The sequence below is a fragment of the Equus przewalskii genome, chromosome 31, assembly GCF_037783145.1.
Source record: "Equus przewalskii isolate Varuska chromosome 31, EquPr2, whole genome shotgun sequence".
NCBI lineage: Eukaryota > Metazoa > Chordata > Mammalia > Perissodactyla > Equidae > Equus > Equus przewalskii.
The window spans coordinates 22,358,049-22,378,102 of NC_091861.1; the positions used below are offsets into that span (position 1 = coordinate 22,358,049).

Below are 20,054 nucleotides of genomic sequence, written 5' to 3' on the forward strand. Positions count from 1 at the left end.
TATTGGTTAGCAGTCATGACAAATTCATTGCCCTTGACAGTGACTGTATTAAAAGTATGTAATGAAGTTTTGGATAATGAAACATGAGGAGGGGCACCTCTGTGATAATTTTTCTTGCCCAACAGAAGAGAGATACAGAGAAGAAAAAGGATTTCTTTTATTGGATGTTGTTGTATAAAGATATGAACCCATCTCAGAACACAGAGGTGGAGTAGCTGACAGACAGTAACATACAAAGCAGAAAAACAGAAATAATCTGAATCCTTGTTGACATCATTGAACAATTAAATTATTCAGCAACAGAGCTATTCTACCTTGAGACTACTTAATATATAAGAGAATACATCTTTTTAAGCTTCTTCTTGTTAAGTTTTCTCTTGCCTGCAGCCCCAAGCATCCTAACTGATAAAATTTATATCAGAGTTACCTGGAAGCTTGTTAAAATTGTTTACCCCGGGGTGATTCTGTTTCAGTAAGTTTGGAGATGAGGCTCAGCCATCTGTATATGTAGTAATTTTCACAGGAACTGTTGATGAGCAGTCAGTTTGGAAACCACTATTGGAAAAACTCCTCTCTAAAATATTTTGTATGGTTAATACCTTTTAAGATATGATCCTTGCCTACCTGGCTATCCTTCCTCACGCCATTGTTCACTGCTCCATAAAATGTATCTGCCTTCAAGTTATGTTGAGCTACTGAAAATTCATCCCTTTTTTCATCCTCTAACTTCTTCTGGAAACTCATTTTCCTCTTCTCTCATTTGGCAAACTTTGACTCATTTTTAAAGTCTCAGCATGAGCTTTTTTATGTCTGTGATTTCTTCCCTATTACACCCAAGTGCAGTTGATAACTCTGTTTTTATGTGACTCTTTTACCCAGTAACAGTATTTTTATTATTGCGTGTATGACACCATAGCCTAATTGTGTTTACACGCTGTATTTGCTATTAGGTTCAGAGTTCGTTGGCGGGGGGGTGGGGGAGTGGGTGATGTTCTATTTAATTTGGCTTTCTTTTAGTTCTAGTAAATTAATTGCATCGAGAGGTACTCATTAAAAGTTTGTGGGGTGGAATTAAATCAAAGAAGAAACCAGAGCCCCTTCTACATGTCAAGGAATGTGTTAGGAAACAGTGGTGAAATGACACCTTAGCAAATCCTTGGCAACCAGGAAATAGCTGGAAGACATCTTATCCTTTGATTAACCTATGCTCATGAAAAAGCAAAGGCGAAAACTATTTTTAGATACAACAGGATAAAAATATTACTATGATGATACATAGATATATTATATACATATATGTATATAAAATCACTCTAGGAAAGATTGACTTGGTTATTATTTCTTTTTATCTCTCTTCTTTGTTTGCTGAGGAAGATTCACCCTGAGCTAACATCTGTTGCCAATCTTCCTCTTTTCGCTTTAGGTAGATTCACCCTGAGCTAAAATCTGTGCCAATCTTCCTCTATTTTATATGTGGGTCGCTACCACAACATGGCTGCCAATAAGTGGTGTAGGTCTGCACTCAGGAACCAAAACCGGACCACCAAAGCGGAGTGTGCCAAAGGTAAACACTAGGCCATGGGGTTGACTCTTCAAATTTCATTTTTATCTGAAATTAACAGCTGAGAGCTTTTAGGAAAACATACTACTGTGTTGTCCATTTATGGTAGTATAGTGGACAAGTTATCCTGACCAACTTTTCCTCCAAAACACCTAAAGTTATAGAAAAACTATAAAAAATACATTGTTAAATGCATCAATGGGCTGCCAAGAATGTAAGAAATATACAGAACCCAGGAAAATATTAAGTCAATTAGGGAACCTAGAGTGGTAGGCAGAGCATAGAAGCCAGTTTTAGCCTCGAAGGTATTTAACAAATCTGGTGAAATTGAAATTCACTCTTCCTGATTCTCAGGGGTAGCAAGACAAGAGAGAAAGGCAAGTGCCCACTCAAGGACAAAACTCTAACAAGAGACCCTCTGTGAGAGACAGAATAATGACCCCACTCAAAGATATCCACGTCCTTATTCCTGGAATCTCTGGCGATGTTATGATATATGGTAAAGTGAGATTAACGTTGTTAATTAGCTGACCTTGAAATAATTATAAATTAAAATTATCCTGGATCATTCAGGAGGGCCCAGTGTAGTCAAAACGTCCTTAAAAGTGGTAGAGGGAGGCAGAAGCGTCATGGTCAGAGTAATGCAATGTGAGAAAGACTTGACCAGCCATTGCTGGCTTCCAGATGAGGGGAGAGGACCAGGAGCTGAAGACTGTGGGCAGCTGGAGAGGACAGAGAAATGAATTTCCCCATAGAGGCTCCAGAAAGGAACTTGGCATTGGTGATGTGGTTATTCTAACTGGGTGAGATCCATTTCAGAATTCACAGCTCTAGAACTGTAAGATAATAAATTTGTGTTGTTTTAGGCCACTCCATTTCCAGTAATTAGTTACAACTGCCATAGGAAACTAATATACCCTCCTTGACCCCAACCCCAATTAGGGCTTCAATATCAAGCATTTCTTCAAGTTAAAAATGAACTAGAATTATGCCAGCTCACTTAATGTTGGCAATCAATGAATGAGAATAATCATCTCCTCATTTATTTGGTAGCCGGCTCCCCGACCCTCAATAATGAATTCGTGCTACCTGGGGAGCTGGCACTAAAGCCTTGAAACCAACAAGTTAATTTTAATTGGATGTGCCATTGTGTGGCAGAAGTGAATGCATATCCTCTGAGGGAAAAGCCACCTTTAACTAAGTCTCAGAACCTCAAGCATAAAGTTCTAAGAACTAGGAGCTCACTATCAAATATCACAAAATAAACACACAAAAAACCAGATGACCATGCGTAGGAGTGAGCAGAGAGAGCTGGAGAAAGAATTAGACCCAGAAAGTACCGCATTATAGGAGTTATAAGATATAGAATACAAAATAAGTGGGTTAAAATATTAGAAGACGTAGGAGAAGATGTGGAATTCTGAGGATGAACAAGATGATATAAAATTAGTAGACAGATTTGAAGGAAAAAACCCAAATTGTCAGTATAGAGAAGTATATTGAAACGATGTAATTGAAATGAAAACTCAGTGAGGGGGCCAGCCCCGTGGCCAAGTGGCTAAGTTAACGCACTCCGCTTCAGTGGCCTGGGGCTTCACCAGTTTGGATCCTGGGCGTGGACATGGCACCACTCATCAGGCCATGCTGTGGTAGGCATCCCACATAGCACAACCAGAGGCACTCACAACTAGAATACACAACTATGTATGGGGGTGCTTTGGGGAGAAGAAGAAGAAGAAAAAAAAGAAGATTGGCAACAGATGTTAGCTCAGGTGCCAGTCCTTGGGGGAAAAAACCCCAAAACTCAGTGAGTTAGGTTAAGAGTAGCTTATGAGAGAACTGGTGAACTGAAAGAAAGATTTAAAGAATGATTCTATGATTCAGCACAGAGAAATCATGGAATGAAAATATTAAAGAAATGTTAAGATAAGTGGAAGAGAGAATAAGAAAGTTTAATTACGTCTGCAGCATGGTATGTAGTACAAAAAACTGCTGCCAACTTAGAATATACAAGGCAGTGTGATAAGTTTTGTAATAGGTACGAAGACACTCAAGACTTGCTTTCAGAGAACTTTCATAAGGACTACAATACAATTTGATATAACATCTGAGAGCACCATTACTTGGAAAGAGACTTGTAATTGAGGTAGCAATGTCTTCAACTGATTCAATATGAAGGATAAAATTTTATTGGGAGGCCAGCCCGGTGGCGTAGTGGTTAATTCGCGTGCTCCACTTCTGGGGCCTGGGGTTCACATGTTCAGATGCTGGGCGCAGACCTAGCACTGCTGGTCAAGCCATGCTGTGGCAGCATCCCACATAAAATAGAGGAAGACTGGCACAGATGTTAGCTCAGTGATAATCTTCCTCAAGCAAAAAGAGGAAGATTGGCAACAGGTGTTAGCTCAGGGCCAATCCTCCTCCTCACACACACACACACACACACATAAATATACTGGGTTTAAAATATCATTTATCAGTACATTTATCAACACATAAGTTGTGTATATGCCAAGAAATTTTCTCATCTATTATTTTTTTGTGTGTTTTTGGCCACTTTGCTCTTATTTCTGTACTCTCAAAAACGGTGGGAAGCACAAAGGGAAGTGATAAAACTTGTATAGCCATTATATGCTTAATTGCATAAGATATTGACTTTACTGACCAAAGCTGAGTATTTGAATTACACATTTATCTACGCTCTCCATGCTATTTGGTTTTTTTGTTATGTGTGAAAGTTGGAACACTACTAAAAATTTTGTACTCATTATCACTTTTGAAATATTCTTGGGACTATTGATTCAGTTACAAAGAAAAACTTATAAATATAGCTCCTCTAACTAGTTCAAGATTAATATGATTTGTACAATTTGGTTTTCATAGTAATTTGTAGGTATGAAGACGCATTGTCAGGCAGAGGATGATAAAGTCTATATTCCGAGTACATTCAGCCAGCTCAATAGAATTTCAGTGGGCTGTGTTTTCTATCCATCAGAATCTGTCTGCATGATATTATTGTTGCATATTGGATTCGGACCAGATTTTCAAATTTGTCCCTCACGTAATTAAAAAGACTCGTCAGGTCCTTCCAAGATAACACAGAGAAGGCTGCCTGTTCTTGATGGTCTCTTCCGACTTACAATGTGTTGCACAGGGTGCTCCTTTCACAGCATTGTGCGTTCCCTGACCACCCTCCCTCTCAGAATCTAAAATGAATGAGATGCTTTGCTTGCCCTCCCATAGCTGCTTCGGAGCGGTCCTTGCACACCCTTCACAAAGCATCGCAATTACTTGCTTATTTGTCTCTGTAACTAAACTGTGGGTGCTCAGTGACAGGAGTTATTTTTCTTCGACCTCCCTAGCGCTTGGTCAGTAAACTGGTACATCTTATGACTTATTTCCTAATACTTAAACCGGCTTTATTTAAAAATATTATCCTGAGAATTAAAATTCGGTAAAGCTTTAATTTGGGAAAAAGTATAAGCACCAGATGAGAGTAGTTTTCTAAGTAACAAAAATGAGAAATAACTCAGTTACTTTTTTTTTTTTTTTTGAGGAAGATTAGCCCTGAGCTAACATCTGTGCCCATCTTCCTCTACTTCATATGTGGGACGACTGCCACAGCATGGCTTGACAAGGGGTGCATAGGTGTGCACCCAGGATTCCAACTGGCAAACCTCAGGCCAGAAGTGGAACTTGCGAACTTAACCACTGCGCCACCAGGCCGGTCCCCCAGAAAGAGGTAAGAATGTCTCAAAGTTTTGGCTGTGGTCCTGGATGTTTAGTAGCAGATTTGTTTGAAGGTTGAAGCAATCCTGAAGCTCACACACTATTGTTTTTAGGATAAAGAGGTGATGTTGGAAAATTCAGGGCGTTGAGAGGAAAAAGAAGAAAACCCCTCCTTATTACTTGTGTATTGTATTGCAGTCACATGCCTGGCGACAACCTTTTGGTGAACCATGGACCGCATATACAACAGTGGTCCCATAAGATTAGCACCATATAGCCCAGGCACGTAGTAGGTTGTACCATCTAGGTGTATGTAAGTATGCTCCGTGATGTTCACACAACGATGAAATTGCCTGACGACACACTTCTCAGAATGTGTCCCTGTCGTTAAGCGACTCATGACTATTATGACACACCCTGCTTCACCTGCACCATACTTCCGGTGTTGAAGTTTGCTTTGTGTGCTATGAATATAGCTATACTTTATTTCTTAAGATTAGCGCCTGCATGGTTTATCTTTTCCATCCTTTTCATCATGTCCTTATATTTAAGTATGTCTCGTAAATAGCAGATAATTGTAAACAGCAATCTAATAATCTCCATACTTTAATTGGAATGTTTAATCTATTTACATTTAATATGATAAATAGATTTGGATTTAAGTCCACACTCTTCCTGTTTGTTCTCTGCTTGTGTCGTTTATTCTCTGTTTCTTCCTGCCTCCTTTTCTCCCTCCCTTGGGATTAATTGGATATGCTCCTATTTCACGTTATCCCTCCATTGGCTCTTTTGCTATTCATTTTTGTATTATATTCTTAGTGGTTACGCAGGAGATTAAATACTTATCTCAATCCACTTTGAATTATTATTCTACTTTACAATCACCATAAAAACCATGCAGCACTCCCATTCCTATTCTTTGAGCTATTGTTGGCATATTGTTACTCCTACACGTGCTGTATGTACCACGATATATTATCGCACTTGTTTCACACAGTCAATATTCTTCTAAATAAACTTTTAAAATAATATTTTATGTTTTCTCACTTACTATCCCTTTCTGGTTCTCTTTATTCCATTTTGCCATCTGGGCTCTTATCTTGGATCATTTCCTTTTGACAGAAGAACATTCTGTAGGGTTTCTAACAGTGGAGTTTTCTCGAGGCAAATTATACCAGCTTTTATTTGTCTGAAAGTTTCTTTAATTGCTCTCATATTTGAAAGATATTTTCATTGGGCACAGAATGCAAGATGAACATTTCTTTTTTCTTTCAGCATTTTAAAGTTGTAAATCTTTGATCTTTTAGCTGTATTCTTTCACCCTGAACATAATGTGACCCACCAGCTGCTCTTAAGTTCCATTATTTTTGGTTTTAAAACTATGATATGCCCATGGGTTTGTTGTTGTTGTTTGCTTTGTCCTACAAAGGGTTCACTGAGTTTCTTGAACATATGGGTTCATGAATTTCTTTAATTTTAGAAAATTGGAAATATCATGGCTGGACTCTTTCTCAGGCTCTGTCTGTCCTCTCAGTCTGGGGCTCCAATATAAACGTCTGTTGGAGATAATATAAATATTTCTCATTCCATGGATCTCCGAGGCCCTGGTTCTGTTTTTTTCCTGTGCTTCTATTTGAATAATTTCTATCAGGCCCTCTTTGCGTTCACTACTCCTTTCTTCATTGTAGCTAGTCTGTTGTAAACCCATGCGATGATTTCCTTATTTCAAATATGCAGTTTTTCTTAGCTCTAGAATTCCTTTTCGGGTATTTTTTAGGTTTTATAGTTTTAGAATTTGTGGAATTCTTACCTTTTAATACGCTTTGAAAAATATTTACTCAAAGTTACACAAACACACACACATAATTGTCTGCTAAATCCAACATCTGGGTCTGAATCTGGGTCATTCTTGGATCCACTTCTGTTAGCAGTTTTTTCTTTTGATTATGGGTCAGATTTGTCTATGCCTTCATAGGTCTCATAAATTTTTATTGTATGCTATTGAGTGTATAAAAAAGAACAATGGAGACTGAAGCAGATAACATTGCCTTTCAGAAAGATCTTGTACTTTCCTTGCCAGCTAGCTAGGGTGAGGGTTTGGTCTTTTTGATCTAATGAGGAGTTGAATTGCATCTGGGCTGGATTAATGACTATCAGTTCAGCTCTGGTCTCAGATGTCTTTGGGGTGGGAGCAGGCTGCTTCCATTTGCACCGTTAGATGGTAAGCTCTTCCTCTGCCCAGCCTTTCTATTAGGTTCCAGCAATGTCACTTATTCTACAAATTTTCTCTGGGGTAAAATTAGTGGACAAGAGGACAAGCTCTGTATTTGGGACTCCTTCAGATTTGTATCCATCATACCAGCAAATGCATGGCTATGAAAATTTTGCTAGTTCTTCCTTTTACCAGCAAAACTTTTTTGCTGAAAGAAGGCTAACTCTTTCTCAGTGTGCCTCGGAATTAGCTAATATTCCATGCTTAAAAGTGGCTACTTTTAAGAGAGAGCTCATCCCTTTCTGGTTTTCTTTATACCCACAGTTCTTCAGTGGAGTTGAAGAAATATATAATATTTTATTTTACCCACTGTTTTCTCAGAGTGAAGGCTGAAGTGATGCTCTTTTATGAACTCCTACATCCTAGCTAAAAACAGAACATTCAATGTAATATTTAAAAAGTTAGCCTAAATTGGGAAAACACTGACATTTCTGTTAATTAGTTCAAGAAACTTCAATGATCACTAACCATACCAAGCATTTTTCTAGATTCATGGAATATATCAATGAACAAAATTTGTAGTTATTGATCCCCTCAAATACCTATGATCCATACATTCTAGTGGACCAAAATGTTGAGTATTGAAATAGCCACTCAAATAGCATGTTTAAATTGTTTGGCCCTGGGGCAAAACTATTTTCTTTTTATAACTTTCACAATGGATCTGCAATATTCTGTTACTTGCTGTGATGTTTTTTTAAAATGCTCATTTAACCAGAAATTGTGTTATTCTTAAATGAACAATGTCAGTGCTGATCAAAATTCCTAAGCCACGAATTCTCTTATTCAAATAATATTTGTTACTAGAAGTTTAATATTTAAAGAAATAAAGGTGAGCTGCCCTGCTTATAGTGGGTCCCGGGGATCTGAATCCTCATGTGTTTAGGTTCCCTTTTCTGCCCTCCAATTCTTCCTGCCTCAAGGCTGCCTCTGAAGTAGGTCCAAGATTTCCCTCTCTCCCCGGGCGATCTGAAGAGCGCAAGCTGAAAACCATTTAAGTAGATCATCCATGCAGGTAAGGGATTTTTCTGTTTCCTTTTTTATGGCCATTTTCTTCAAATTTCTGAGACAAATTAAATGCTTAGATGAAGTTAATGGTTGGTTTGAAATTAACTGCTGGTATATCTATTGGTGATACAGAGTTATTTAATAGTTCTTTGGGGTTTTCTTCAAGCTCTACTTCAGTGAATTACAGAATCTCCAGAGTTGGAAATAGCCTTAGAGATAATTTACATAACCTCCTACTCAATGAAAGGCTGCTTTCTACAGCATCCCTGACAGATGGTCCTTTAGCTTCTGCTTGAGCACTTCCCATCATTAGAGTTCATTACTCTCTGAAACTATTTCATCTTGAATAGCTCTAATTATTAGAAATTTCTTTCTTATACCGATTCCAAACATACATCATGATGATTGCCAATAATTGATAAAATTATTCTCCCAATTTCCTTAACCTCTTCCCCGTCTGACCCGATTTATATATTTTCCTTCTTAAGATACTTATATGCTTCAATGTGCATTTTACTATCACAGCACTTCTTTATTCTCAGTGGGGAATTGTGAAGAATGCATTGAATTCAACAAATATACATGAGGAATCAGTGTACAGGTAGATTATTGTGAGGGCCACCATAGGAAGATTTCTTAGAAACTCAGGATCCAGCAAATCTGATACCCTGGACCCCTGAGAGGTTCCTAGCTCAGATCCTTAGAGTGGGCTTCCTTTCAGATTAGTCTTATGATTTTTCGTTTCTTCTTCCTTGTGTGTGTGTCTGTGTAAGGGAGATGGTCTGCTACATACAATACTTAAATAATAAATTATTCACTAAATAAATAGTATTAGCGTAAATTGTTAGCTGCTATGTTAATCTTTCTTATCCATATTTTTAATGGGGATGAAGGGAGGGAGGGACATGGAAAATATCCTGCCGAACTTCCATTTATAACTGTATTTACTACATTGTAAATAGTTAAGGAAAGCGAATCCTTCTAAATCCTCAGAAAAGTTTTCTTTATGCTTATATAGTCATCTAAAGAGAAATGAAATATCTAAAGGTTAGATAGTTATCCATGCTGGTGGTAGCAAAAGATAAAACATGCCATAAAAAATCCAGAGACATCTGACCATTTTTTAAGATTTCATCATGTGGAATGCCCTCCTCATTCACCTTGAACTATCCAAAGTCTAACTGTTGCCTATGAATCTATGCAAGCCAAAATAGTCCTTAATACTTTTCTTGACTATCATAATTTCCAATGAGCTGAGCTTCCCGAACTCCCATGTTTATAGTCCAAAAACATTTATTGAGTAACTAACGGTTTTCTAGGCATTGTGTCAAGTACTACCAATAAAAAGATGAAAACACAGTCTTCAGACAGCTTAAGTTCAGAAGGGCACGCTAACAAGGCAATCAAAAATTGAAAAATAGTATGGAACGTGCTAGAATAGCACAGGGCTATTTGTAAAGAGATAAGGGGCACTTAGCTTTTTCTCCATGTGTTTTGACAGTTACAGAGCGATCTAGTGCTGTGGTGCCAGGGAAGAAGTCTTGCATCTGGAAGTGGATGTTTTCTCATTGCATTGTAACCGTTTATTTTTATGTCTATTTCAACATGCTGTTGCTAGCAGTAGATTAGTGATAATAGTGATTAGAGATTCCCCACTCCCCCAAATAGGAATACAATTCGTAGATTGTCTTTTTATCTTTGGAAGTCTACAAACTATGTTTGCAAATGTATTAAGCGTTGGATATGCTGTAGAAAAGATAACCTTTGAGGTCCCTTCCAAAAATAAGCAACTATAATTTTTTGACTCTATATTATACCAGAATTATCTGTTACTCTTTCTAGTATTTGATTCACATTACCCTACCCTCTAGAGATTTTCGTAAGTTATAGTGAAGGATCATTCTTTGGGCCAACTTTTCCCAGCTTTGAATATAGTTCAGTTGTTCTATCTTTAAATGGTTTACATTTTGGTTTATGACCATGATGATTTTTCCCTTTCTTGTTGATATTTGTGCTTCTCAAATGTTTGTAATAGGTTATTACAATTTTAGACGTCTTTTATCCGTCATATCGAAGGATTTAGTCTGATGTATGAATCACTCATCCTTCCCAAAGTCATTTCGCTGTGTCTCTGAAATTCCTCCATGTCTTTCCAACTTCCTGGTTTTGAGGTGCCCAGCTGAATGTATTTCAGCTCATTTACACATACCAGGTATTTTGCATATTCCCTTCTGCCCTGGACTTGTTTGATGTGGTTATATTCGGTCCTGTGCTGCAGAAAACATTATGTAGTTGCCCAGTCAATATCCACAAGTAGACTCACATTTCTGAGACAGAGGGTGCCAAACAAATCCTTTACTTACAACAAATCCCAAGTTAATATTATAAAACCAAGTAGTATCCAATATAAGAAATTTAAAAATTAATTTATAGCCACCAGCTAACTCATGCATAATCAAATCATTATACAGAAATGTTTTATGTTATATTCACTGGAATTCTCAAGCAAGCTTTGATGAAATCAAACTGTATTTCCATAAATATGTGTGGTACTCATTTGACCAAATGAGAAATGCAAGTTCAGCTCAAATATATTTTTTCCTTATAGCATGATCTCTACTCCGGAAAGCCCCTTCAACAACAGATTTAAAATTTAAACCATGTTTGCCAACATTTGGGATTCCCCAAAGCTTGGATTAATTACCAAATGCTCCTGCAAACTCAGCAGCAACAGCACCCTGAGCTCCACAGACCTTATTTTGTACAGAATTGGCATGTTTTTGCACTTTGTGAACTCTCTGTAGACTTCATATTCACAGCATTCTGGCTACATCATGAAAAGTTCATTTTGCAATAATTAAATGTGAGTCTAGGTCCATAATCAACAAACTATAAGAAAGTGTTGGAAATTATCAAGCAAATTTGACCAATATAAATGAATTGCATAATTAATTTATATGACTTTGTTTAAAGGGAATTTAATTCATAATTAGATTTGCTCATTCACTCAATCTCATAATAATTAACATCGACTAATGTTCATAATAGCAAACATTTATTACTTCCTAGGAGTTGAGGAGTGTATCCTTTGCTGAGGGTATGGCAATGGTTAAGATGTGGTTCCAATACCTATGAAGCTCATATTTGTTGACAGCACCATGCAAATGTTAGGTTCTGGAACAGAGGCTTCCACAAGTTGCTAAAGGAGAATGGAGGAGGGGACACACATTTTTCTGAAGAGCCAGGCAGCTCAGGGAACATTTAACAGAGAGTCAAGATTGGAGCTGATATTCAAGAATAATTGTAGGCCTAGAAGGTTAGAGACGAGAGTATGGAAAGGGAAGCAAGAGAGGGAGAAAAAGGGACAACCAAAGTGCCCGGTGGTCTGAGAGAGGTTGGTATAGTCATCAATTGTAGCTAATGTGGTATGATTAGAGTTGAGAGTTTATATTGGAAAGTGCTAAGAGTTGAGACTAGGGCAGGATTCAGATAATACAAGACTTTTAAGTTCATGCTAAGAAGATTAACATTTTTATTTGATATGCATCTGATTCAGTGACATATTTTTCAAGTATAATTGTCTCCTTAGTGGATGGCAAGCTACCTACCTTTTCTCTCTTTCTGTCCACTCTGCCTTCCATCCCTCTTACTCCCTCTCCTGTCCTCTCCTTTTTCCCTCCCCTCCTTCTTCTGCTCCCTTCTGTCCTTTCTGTCTCTCCTCCTACTCTCTCTTCCCTTCTCCCCCTCTTCCTAATTTTCTCCTGCCTTAATGGATTAATTTACATTGCTTTGATTTTTTTCTATAAAGACCGCTATTTAAAAAGTATTTTAAACATTCAACGTTATGCCAACATGCCTTTTGAATTTACTTGACAGCTTCAAGTATTTTTGAACCTATAAAGTTTAAAATAAAAGCTAGTCGTGTAGCCATAGGAAAATATGAGGCTCTCCACCTATAACTAAAACAGAATGGAAGCAGGTCATCCGTCCAAACTGGTCATTTGAAAATATGGAAATAAGAATGACTTTTTTTTATTAAAGCGCTGTTTTTTCCCTGATTTTAGGCAAACAACTTAACAAAACTTCAAATAGAAATAGAATACATGACTGTTTCATATTCTTCCAGCATACTTTCCTATTAAATGCTTATTTTGGTGCTAAATATTTTGCTTTCTGATGGTTCTCTGAGATTCAAATTTAATGTACTACGGACTCACTGACTATTTTATAACTATCCAGAAGTGTTCTTGAAAAGAATTGTATTTCTGTATTGTACGAGGTTTACACAGGAATTTTTATATTGTTTGGATGGAAGATTATTCCACTAAAGGGTTGAAAAGTTAGAGTGATTTCTGTTAGAATTAAATCAATATGGGTTTAAAGATGGTCTCAAATACTCAGTGAGGATTTAATGGGAAGTTTGGAAGAGAAAACTTCAAGGCTGGAGAAGGTGAATATTATGGCAGGGAAACTAAGATTTTTTTTTTGAAAGATCGCATGAATTTCAATTATTTGTTATGAACTCATTTATTTAATTCTGCCTTCTTATTCAACTTGATGTCAGATTTTATACAGATAAATGCCATTGTGCTCTTGTTATCCAACAACCATTTATTTGTATGATACCTCTGCTCTGATTACTATCTCTGAGTCTTAGAGCAGGTTCCTTAGCAAGTTTGAACCCAGATATTTGATTTCCAAAGCCTCTAATGAAGTTGCCTGTTAATGCGACAACAGTGCCTGATAGGAACCAGATAATGTCTAAATATTGATTGTGATGTCTGTCACAGCTTTTGAAGAACTTCTATTTAATTTAGTTTAAAGAAATGAGGAGTTAGAAACTGCCAGATGAAGTGAGTGCATTTAATTTTTTAAACATAATTCAGCATATTTATGTGTAATATTAAAGAATGAGAGCTTAAGAAAATTATAGTCATATTATGAATGGTGTTGAATTGTAAAGCCATTGCTATTATACTCATATCATATGTGCTTTGAGCATTCTACATTTTTTATAATAGATTTTTTTTTTGAGGGATGTCAGCAAGATGGCAGAATAGTTTTCTGCCATTATCTACCCATACAACATTGATTTTATCAACCACTCATGGGTGAGGATACCTTTGTGGGAGTCCAGTGGAGAAATGATAGCACATTGTTGGAGCAAATACCCAAGAATAGACACATGGAATAGGGTAAGAAGAACAGTTTCACTTTACCTGCATCAACCGTCTTCCAAGGCAGCAAAGCTCAGTGCCAAGAGACCCTCCTTGACCCACGATACCTACAATGGGAGAAAGTGAGAGCATAGTGAGTGAGTGCCTTCCAGCTGTGCAGAACACTGCCCAAGAAGCCTACTTTTCTCATCCCACTCAGAATCCTGAGGTAATTGGCATGCTTGAGAGGTGAAGTGAGGCTGGGAGCCTAGCAAACAGGGCTTGGAACTCATCAGAGGGCTGTAGAAGCATCACGGCCATCATCAAGAAGCCTACCCATGAGCCATTTGGGACACTTCTCCTGTGTCCAACTGGCCCATGGGCAACCCCAATGCCTTATGTGCTTCACCCCCTCCTGCCTCATGGCTGGCTCCACACACATCTCTGCAGATGGGGAGAGCAAGACTTTGCAGATGGCTTGCGAGCTTGTGCAGAAAGCCTGCCTGAATCTGCAGGGTTGGGAGAAAACACACAAACTTGAGTATTTTAGGGAACTACCCTAGGGAAATCAAATGGGTGGCTCTCAATGTTTGGTCTGGCTTTGCAGAGCTGAGAGGTGGCATGCAATCTTAAGAATTCCCCCGCAAGAGGGGACAAGAGGTGTAGAGGAGGTCAGAAATGACTGAGGAGGGAGATGACACACATGGAAGGGAAGGCAACGTGAAGATGGAGGCAGAGATTGGAGTGATGGCCACAGATCAAGAATTTTGGCAGCAAGTAGAAGCTGGAAGAGGCAAGGAATGGATTCTTCCCTATAGCTTCCTGAAGACATGTGGCCTTGCCAACACTCCAGAGGAGAGTGGCTCTTGATTTTGGCCCACTGAACCTGATGTTGAACTTCTGGCCTGAAGCCTCTGAGAGAATAAATTTCTGTTTCTTAAGCCCCCCCCAAAAAAGATTTTTTTTTAAGAATCAGTGATGATGGGCTGGCCTCGTGACGCAGCAGTGAAGTTCACTTGTTCTGCTTTGGCCTCCCGGGGTTCCCCGGTTCAGATCCTGGGTGCAGACATGGCACCACTTGGCAAGCCATGCTGTGGTAGGCGTCCCACATATAAAGTAGAGGAAGATGGGCACGGATGTTAGCTCAGGGACAGTCTTCCTCAGCAAAAAGAGGAGGATTGGCAGCACATGTTAACTCACGGCTAATCTTCCTCAAAAAAAAAAAAAAAAGAATCAATGTTGAGTGAACAGACATAAGCCTTATAAGCATAGTTGTCTTGATGTCTGAATACATTCATTAGCCAATTTCTATTAAGCAATTACTAGCTCTACCCTTAGATTTCTAGATTCATGTAATTTATAGTGGTATATTGGCCTAAATAAATTAAAAGTACATTGAGCATCACTGGTATACACTGATATTGAAAGTTTCACTTCATCCAAAGACACCATTAGAAAGTAAAAAGGGGAGGCTGGCCTGGAGGCATAGTGGTCAAATTCACACGCTCCACTTTGGTGGCCTGGGGCTCACAGATTCAGATCCTGGGTGTGGACCTATGCACTGCTCATCAAGCCATGCTGTGGAGGCATCTCATATACAAAGTGGAGGAAGATGGGCATGAACGTTATCTCAGGGACCATCTCCCTCAAGCAAAAATAGGAAGATTGGCCACAGATGTTAGCTCAGGGCCAATCTTCCTCACACACACACAAAAAAAAGTAAAAAGGAGAAGTCATATAATAGGTTCATATTCCAAAATTATTAAGAATTATTATAATTCATTATTAAAAAAACACTCCTATAGACTGGGATAAAAATTACTTTATCAGAGGGCTGGCCCCATGGCCTAATGGTTAAATTCGTGTGCTCCACTTCTGTGGCCCGAGTTTGTGGGTTCAGATCCCCATCCCCAGTGTGGACCTACACTGCTTGTCAGCCATGCTGTGGCAGTGACCCACATACAAAATGGAGGAAGACTGGCACAGGTGTTAGCTCAGGGCTAATCTTGCTGAAGTAAAAAGAGGAAGATTGGCAACAGATGTTAGGTCAGGGGGAATCTTCCTCAGGAAAAAAAATTAGTGTCAGGATTTGGAGGTTGTTATAACAGAAATAATGAAAGTATGGATCATTGGCTTACCTGAAGCAATACATGTATCAGAGGCTTGAGTGGTGTTGACTCGTGTCATTCAGTGGCAAATCATACAGTAAAATAGTTACCTCTGGTGATATGGGAGGCAAGTCATGGACAAAATGAATTTCTGGCTTTGGGGGAGAGGTTAAAGAACAGAATATTATTTGTTCATCTTGTGTGCTGTTGGCCGTGTTTAACATAGTATCATAAGAAAGAGATAAATGTAGAAAGAATGCGCTAATTTGCAAACAAGAACTAAAAGAAATATAGAACATTCAGAAATGGGGCTCAAAAAGGCAAGTGCTTCTTAAACTCAAATGGCAGGAGACTATGAGAAACACTTGAGAAAACTCTGAGCGACCTTCAGTTGTTAAAGCTCAGCCTTTTGCCAAAGACCAAATTGAGAGTATGGTTTCCACACCTGTTGTTAATTATCCTCAATAGATTATTGAGCCTCAAGGCAAAGTTCAACTTAAGACAACGGGCCCAAACAAAAGTTCTTAATGACGTAAAACGAATTAAGGACAAACGCTCAAGGTTGTGGTTCGTCTACTGAAACCAAAAAGATCAACGTGCATGACCACTCATTTGAGAGGGCATGAAGGCAAGAGAGCAAAGAAATAGAGCAGTTTGGGGATCTATGTCCAAGAACCAGAATTCTGAGTTTGGTTATAGGCGCGGGGAGAAGATTGGCATTAGGTAGAAATGAAGCCTGTTAAATGCTTGAAAGAATTGTGCTTCGAAAAAGAAGGAGGATTCTGTGACTAAGACTTCAAATGATGCTTGGAGCCCCCAAGTATTTCCTACACATTCTTAAAAATATCCCTTTTTTATTACTATTCAAGAAAGCCTGTCTCAGATGCTTAGTTAGGGCATATACAGAAATGAAGTGCAAGTCTGGCTGTTCTCCAGTTTGACAATTTTCACAACCAAGTTAAGAAATTGGGTAATCAAATAGGAAGAGACGTAACTGTAAGGAAGTTGTAAGATACAAGAACTAGACTAGAGATCTGTGGTGTTATCTTTATGCCCCAATATATAGCTCTGTGTTCTTGGCCCAGCAATCTGATCTTTCTGTGTCACTTTGTTCTTTAACGGCAAAAATGCAGTAATAGTAAACCAATTAACCATTTTAGAATTTTGCTTTCAGAATAGAATGAGAGGAGTATTCTTTGAAAATGTTGCAGAGTGATATAAAGACAAATGAAGTCATACAGGAAATCAGAGGTCTGTGGCCTCTGTCAAGCTGACACATAATGTAGCTCTTCCTTCATCCCTAATTGACAGAATTTGCTGAGCTCATTAGCATAGCCACTGTTTTGATCCTATAATATAGGTGCACCTGATTATTTTACCATTTGGATTCTGAACATTTAGATAAACATCCTTTTTTTTTTTTTTTCTGGATAGCTTCCAGATCGAATGGGTTTTAACACCCAAGGTAGACAGAAAAACATGAGACCATTGTCTTTCCAGATTATATTAAATTTTAGTTGTGGCAGGTCAAATAAGTAGTTCAGAATAAAAGTGAAATTTTAAAAACGAGAGGTTCTTTTCTGGAGATAAAAATCTAAGGAAGGCTTGATGGTGCGTGTTCCCATTTAAAGAGAATTTACATTCTGAGCACAGCAAATGGTAATTGTTTTAAACCACAGACAAGTGAAGCATACGATGTGAATGTGTGTATTTACCCCGGTGCCCCATGAGTGCTTTCTAGGGCTCTCGCTAAGGTCGAAACCACTCTCCTCAATGCCGTGTCAATTAAAACCGTCCACATGTCGAAGTGCATTTAGGCCTTTGTTCAGTTACTCTGAACAATGTGAAATGCGTGAAACAGTCAGTAGTCTGCAATAGTCTGAACGGGGTGGGAGGGGATTTTCCAAGTTTGGTTTATTATTCAAAACAGAAGCTACGTTGTCTTGACAAATTTAAAACAGCAACAAAATTTGTTTCTCGCCCATGCCATACGCATGTATGAGCTGGCCTGGGGTTCTGCTCAATTTCATCATAGCCCTCACGCTGGGATCCAGAATAATGTATCAGGGGCTATGCGAATATTGGTGGTAAGTATAGCTGAGGGAGAAAAGAAATTGTCAAAGCATGTGCTGGCTATTAAAACGTCTGCTAGGAAGTGACACACAGTCCTTTCCTTTCTGCCCCCCTTTCTGTGACCACAACAACTTAACAGCCATGTCTGAGATATGCAGCACAGAAAGTTTAAGCCTCCTGCAGGCAGGAGAACCAATAAAGTGTAATTTGTTCAACCCATTTGGCTGCCTAGGATGCAGACTAGTCACTTACATTTCAAATGCCGACTTCTGTAAATATCTATTTTTCAAGTATGCATAAGCAGCTACGGCTGTTTTCCCCGAGTCCTAAACTTACTCAGCATTTAGCAAAATTTTGCGTTACTAAGTTAAAAAGAAAAACCAGCGTTGCAACAATCCATGGACTAAAATGTAGTCTTGTTCATACATAATTTTTGTGCTGCTGCCCTTCATTCTTGTGGCCTCCTTATAGTTCACGAGGCATACTGATTATGTAACAGAAAGTTCTGTGGGTGGTAAGGGGGCTTCTCATCTCTGCCAACAGCTGGTGCCATTAAAAGTGCTCACCTGTCAACACTCATGCTGTCTTGGCCAGGAGTGGAGTCCCTACAGCATTGGCTGGCAGGCAATGCCACTTTGGGATAGCTTGAATTATCGTTAGAGAGCTGCTGTATGAAAGATGAAAATAAGAAAGAGACTTAGGATGTCAGTGTGTGAAAATAAGTATGGGTTTTATTGAACTTCAACATCTGAGAAGCAAAGACAGTTTTTACATATTTTTATACATTTTCATTCCATGTTCAGTACATACCTACATGTTCACTAATTTTATATAATCACTAGAGACGGAAACTTGTATCAACAGCAAATGACTCCTTTAAATTTAATATTTTAAAAATGTAATGGTTTTTATCTTGAATCCCACTTTAGCTAATATTGTATTCACATTCTGCTTTCTTTGTATTTATATGTTTTGGGCATACTTTACACATTTTTGATCTTCCGTAAATTTTTATCATTGGTTTTTCTTGTAAATAGCATATATTTTTAAACTTATTGGGGAAGCTTGGTCTTTTAGAAAGGGAATTAGAGCAATTTATATTTATTTAAAGAAATGGAGAGTGATGTCAGCAAGATGACAAAATAAGATGTCCCCACTCATATCCCTCCTCAACAAAAATAATTTGGCAACCATCCATGGACCAAAGTGCCTTTGTGGGGGCTTTGGGATCCAGGTAGGGGACTGTGAAACCCCAGGGCTGTCCAAGACCGAGGAGAGTCCTTTTGAGAAGGCAGGCCTGCACCAAGGCAGCTGACACACTGAACATGGTCCTGGCTACATGGAACTGGCTTCAAATCCCTGTGGACTAGGCTATAGCCCCATTTGGCAGGATACAAAATCAACATACAAAAATCAGTTGTAGGGTCGGCCCAGTGGCACAGCAGTTAAGTTTGCATGTTCTGCTTCGGCAGCCTGGGGTTCACTGTTTCAGATCCCAGGTGTGGACCTACACACCACTTATCAAGCCATGCTGTAGCAGGCATCCCACATATAAAGTAGAGGAAGATGGGCCTGAATGTTAGCTCAGGGCCAGTCTTTCTCAGCAGCAAAAAGAGGAAGATTGGCAGCAGATGTTAGCTCAGGGCTAATCTTCATAAAAAAAAATCAGTTGTATTTCTGTACAGTAACAATGAACTATCTGAAAGAGAAATAAAGAAATCAATCCTATTTACAATAGCATTAAAAACAGTAAAATACTGGGGCTGGCCCATGGCTTAGTGATTAAATTCAGTGTGCTACACTTCAGCAGCCTGGATTTGGTTCTCAGGCATGGACCTACACCACTCATTGGCAGCCATGCTGTGGTGGTGACCCACATATGAAATAGAGGAAGATTGGCACAGATGTTAGCTCAGGGCGAATCTTCCTCAGCAAAAAAGCAAAAACCAACACAACAACCAGAAAAGTCCAATAAAATACTTAGGAATATAAATTTAACCAAGAAGGTGAAAGATCTGTATGTTGAAAACAATGAGACTTTAATGATAGAAATTGAAGAAGATATAAATAAATGGAGAGATATTCTTCATTCATGGATAGAAAGAGTTAATATTGTCAAAATGTCCATACTACCCAAAGCAATCTAT

General features: G+C 38.5%; 1 long non-coding RNA gene across 1 annotated transcript in view; it reads left to right on the forward strand.

Moving 5' to 3' along the window:
- The first annotated feature begins 5,121 nt into the window (after positions 1–5,121).
- Positions 5,122–20,054, forward strand: part of LOC139080626 (uncharacterized) — a 66,349-nt gene continuing 51,416 nt past the window's right edge. Inside the window, exon 1 of the long non-coding RNA XR_011535274.1 lies at positions 5,122–5,303. This is a non-coding gene — a long non-coding RNA (uncharacterized lncRNA). The remainder of the gene's footprint in view (positions 5,304–20,054) is intronic.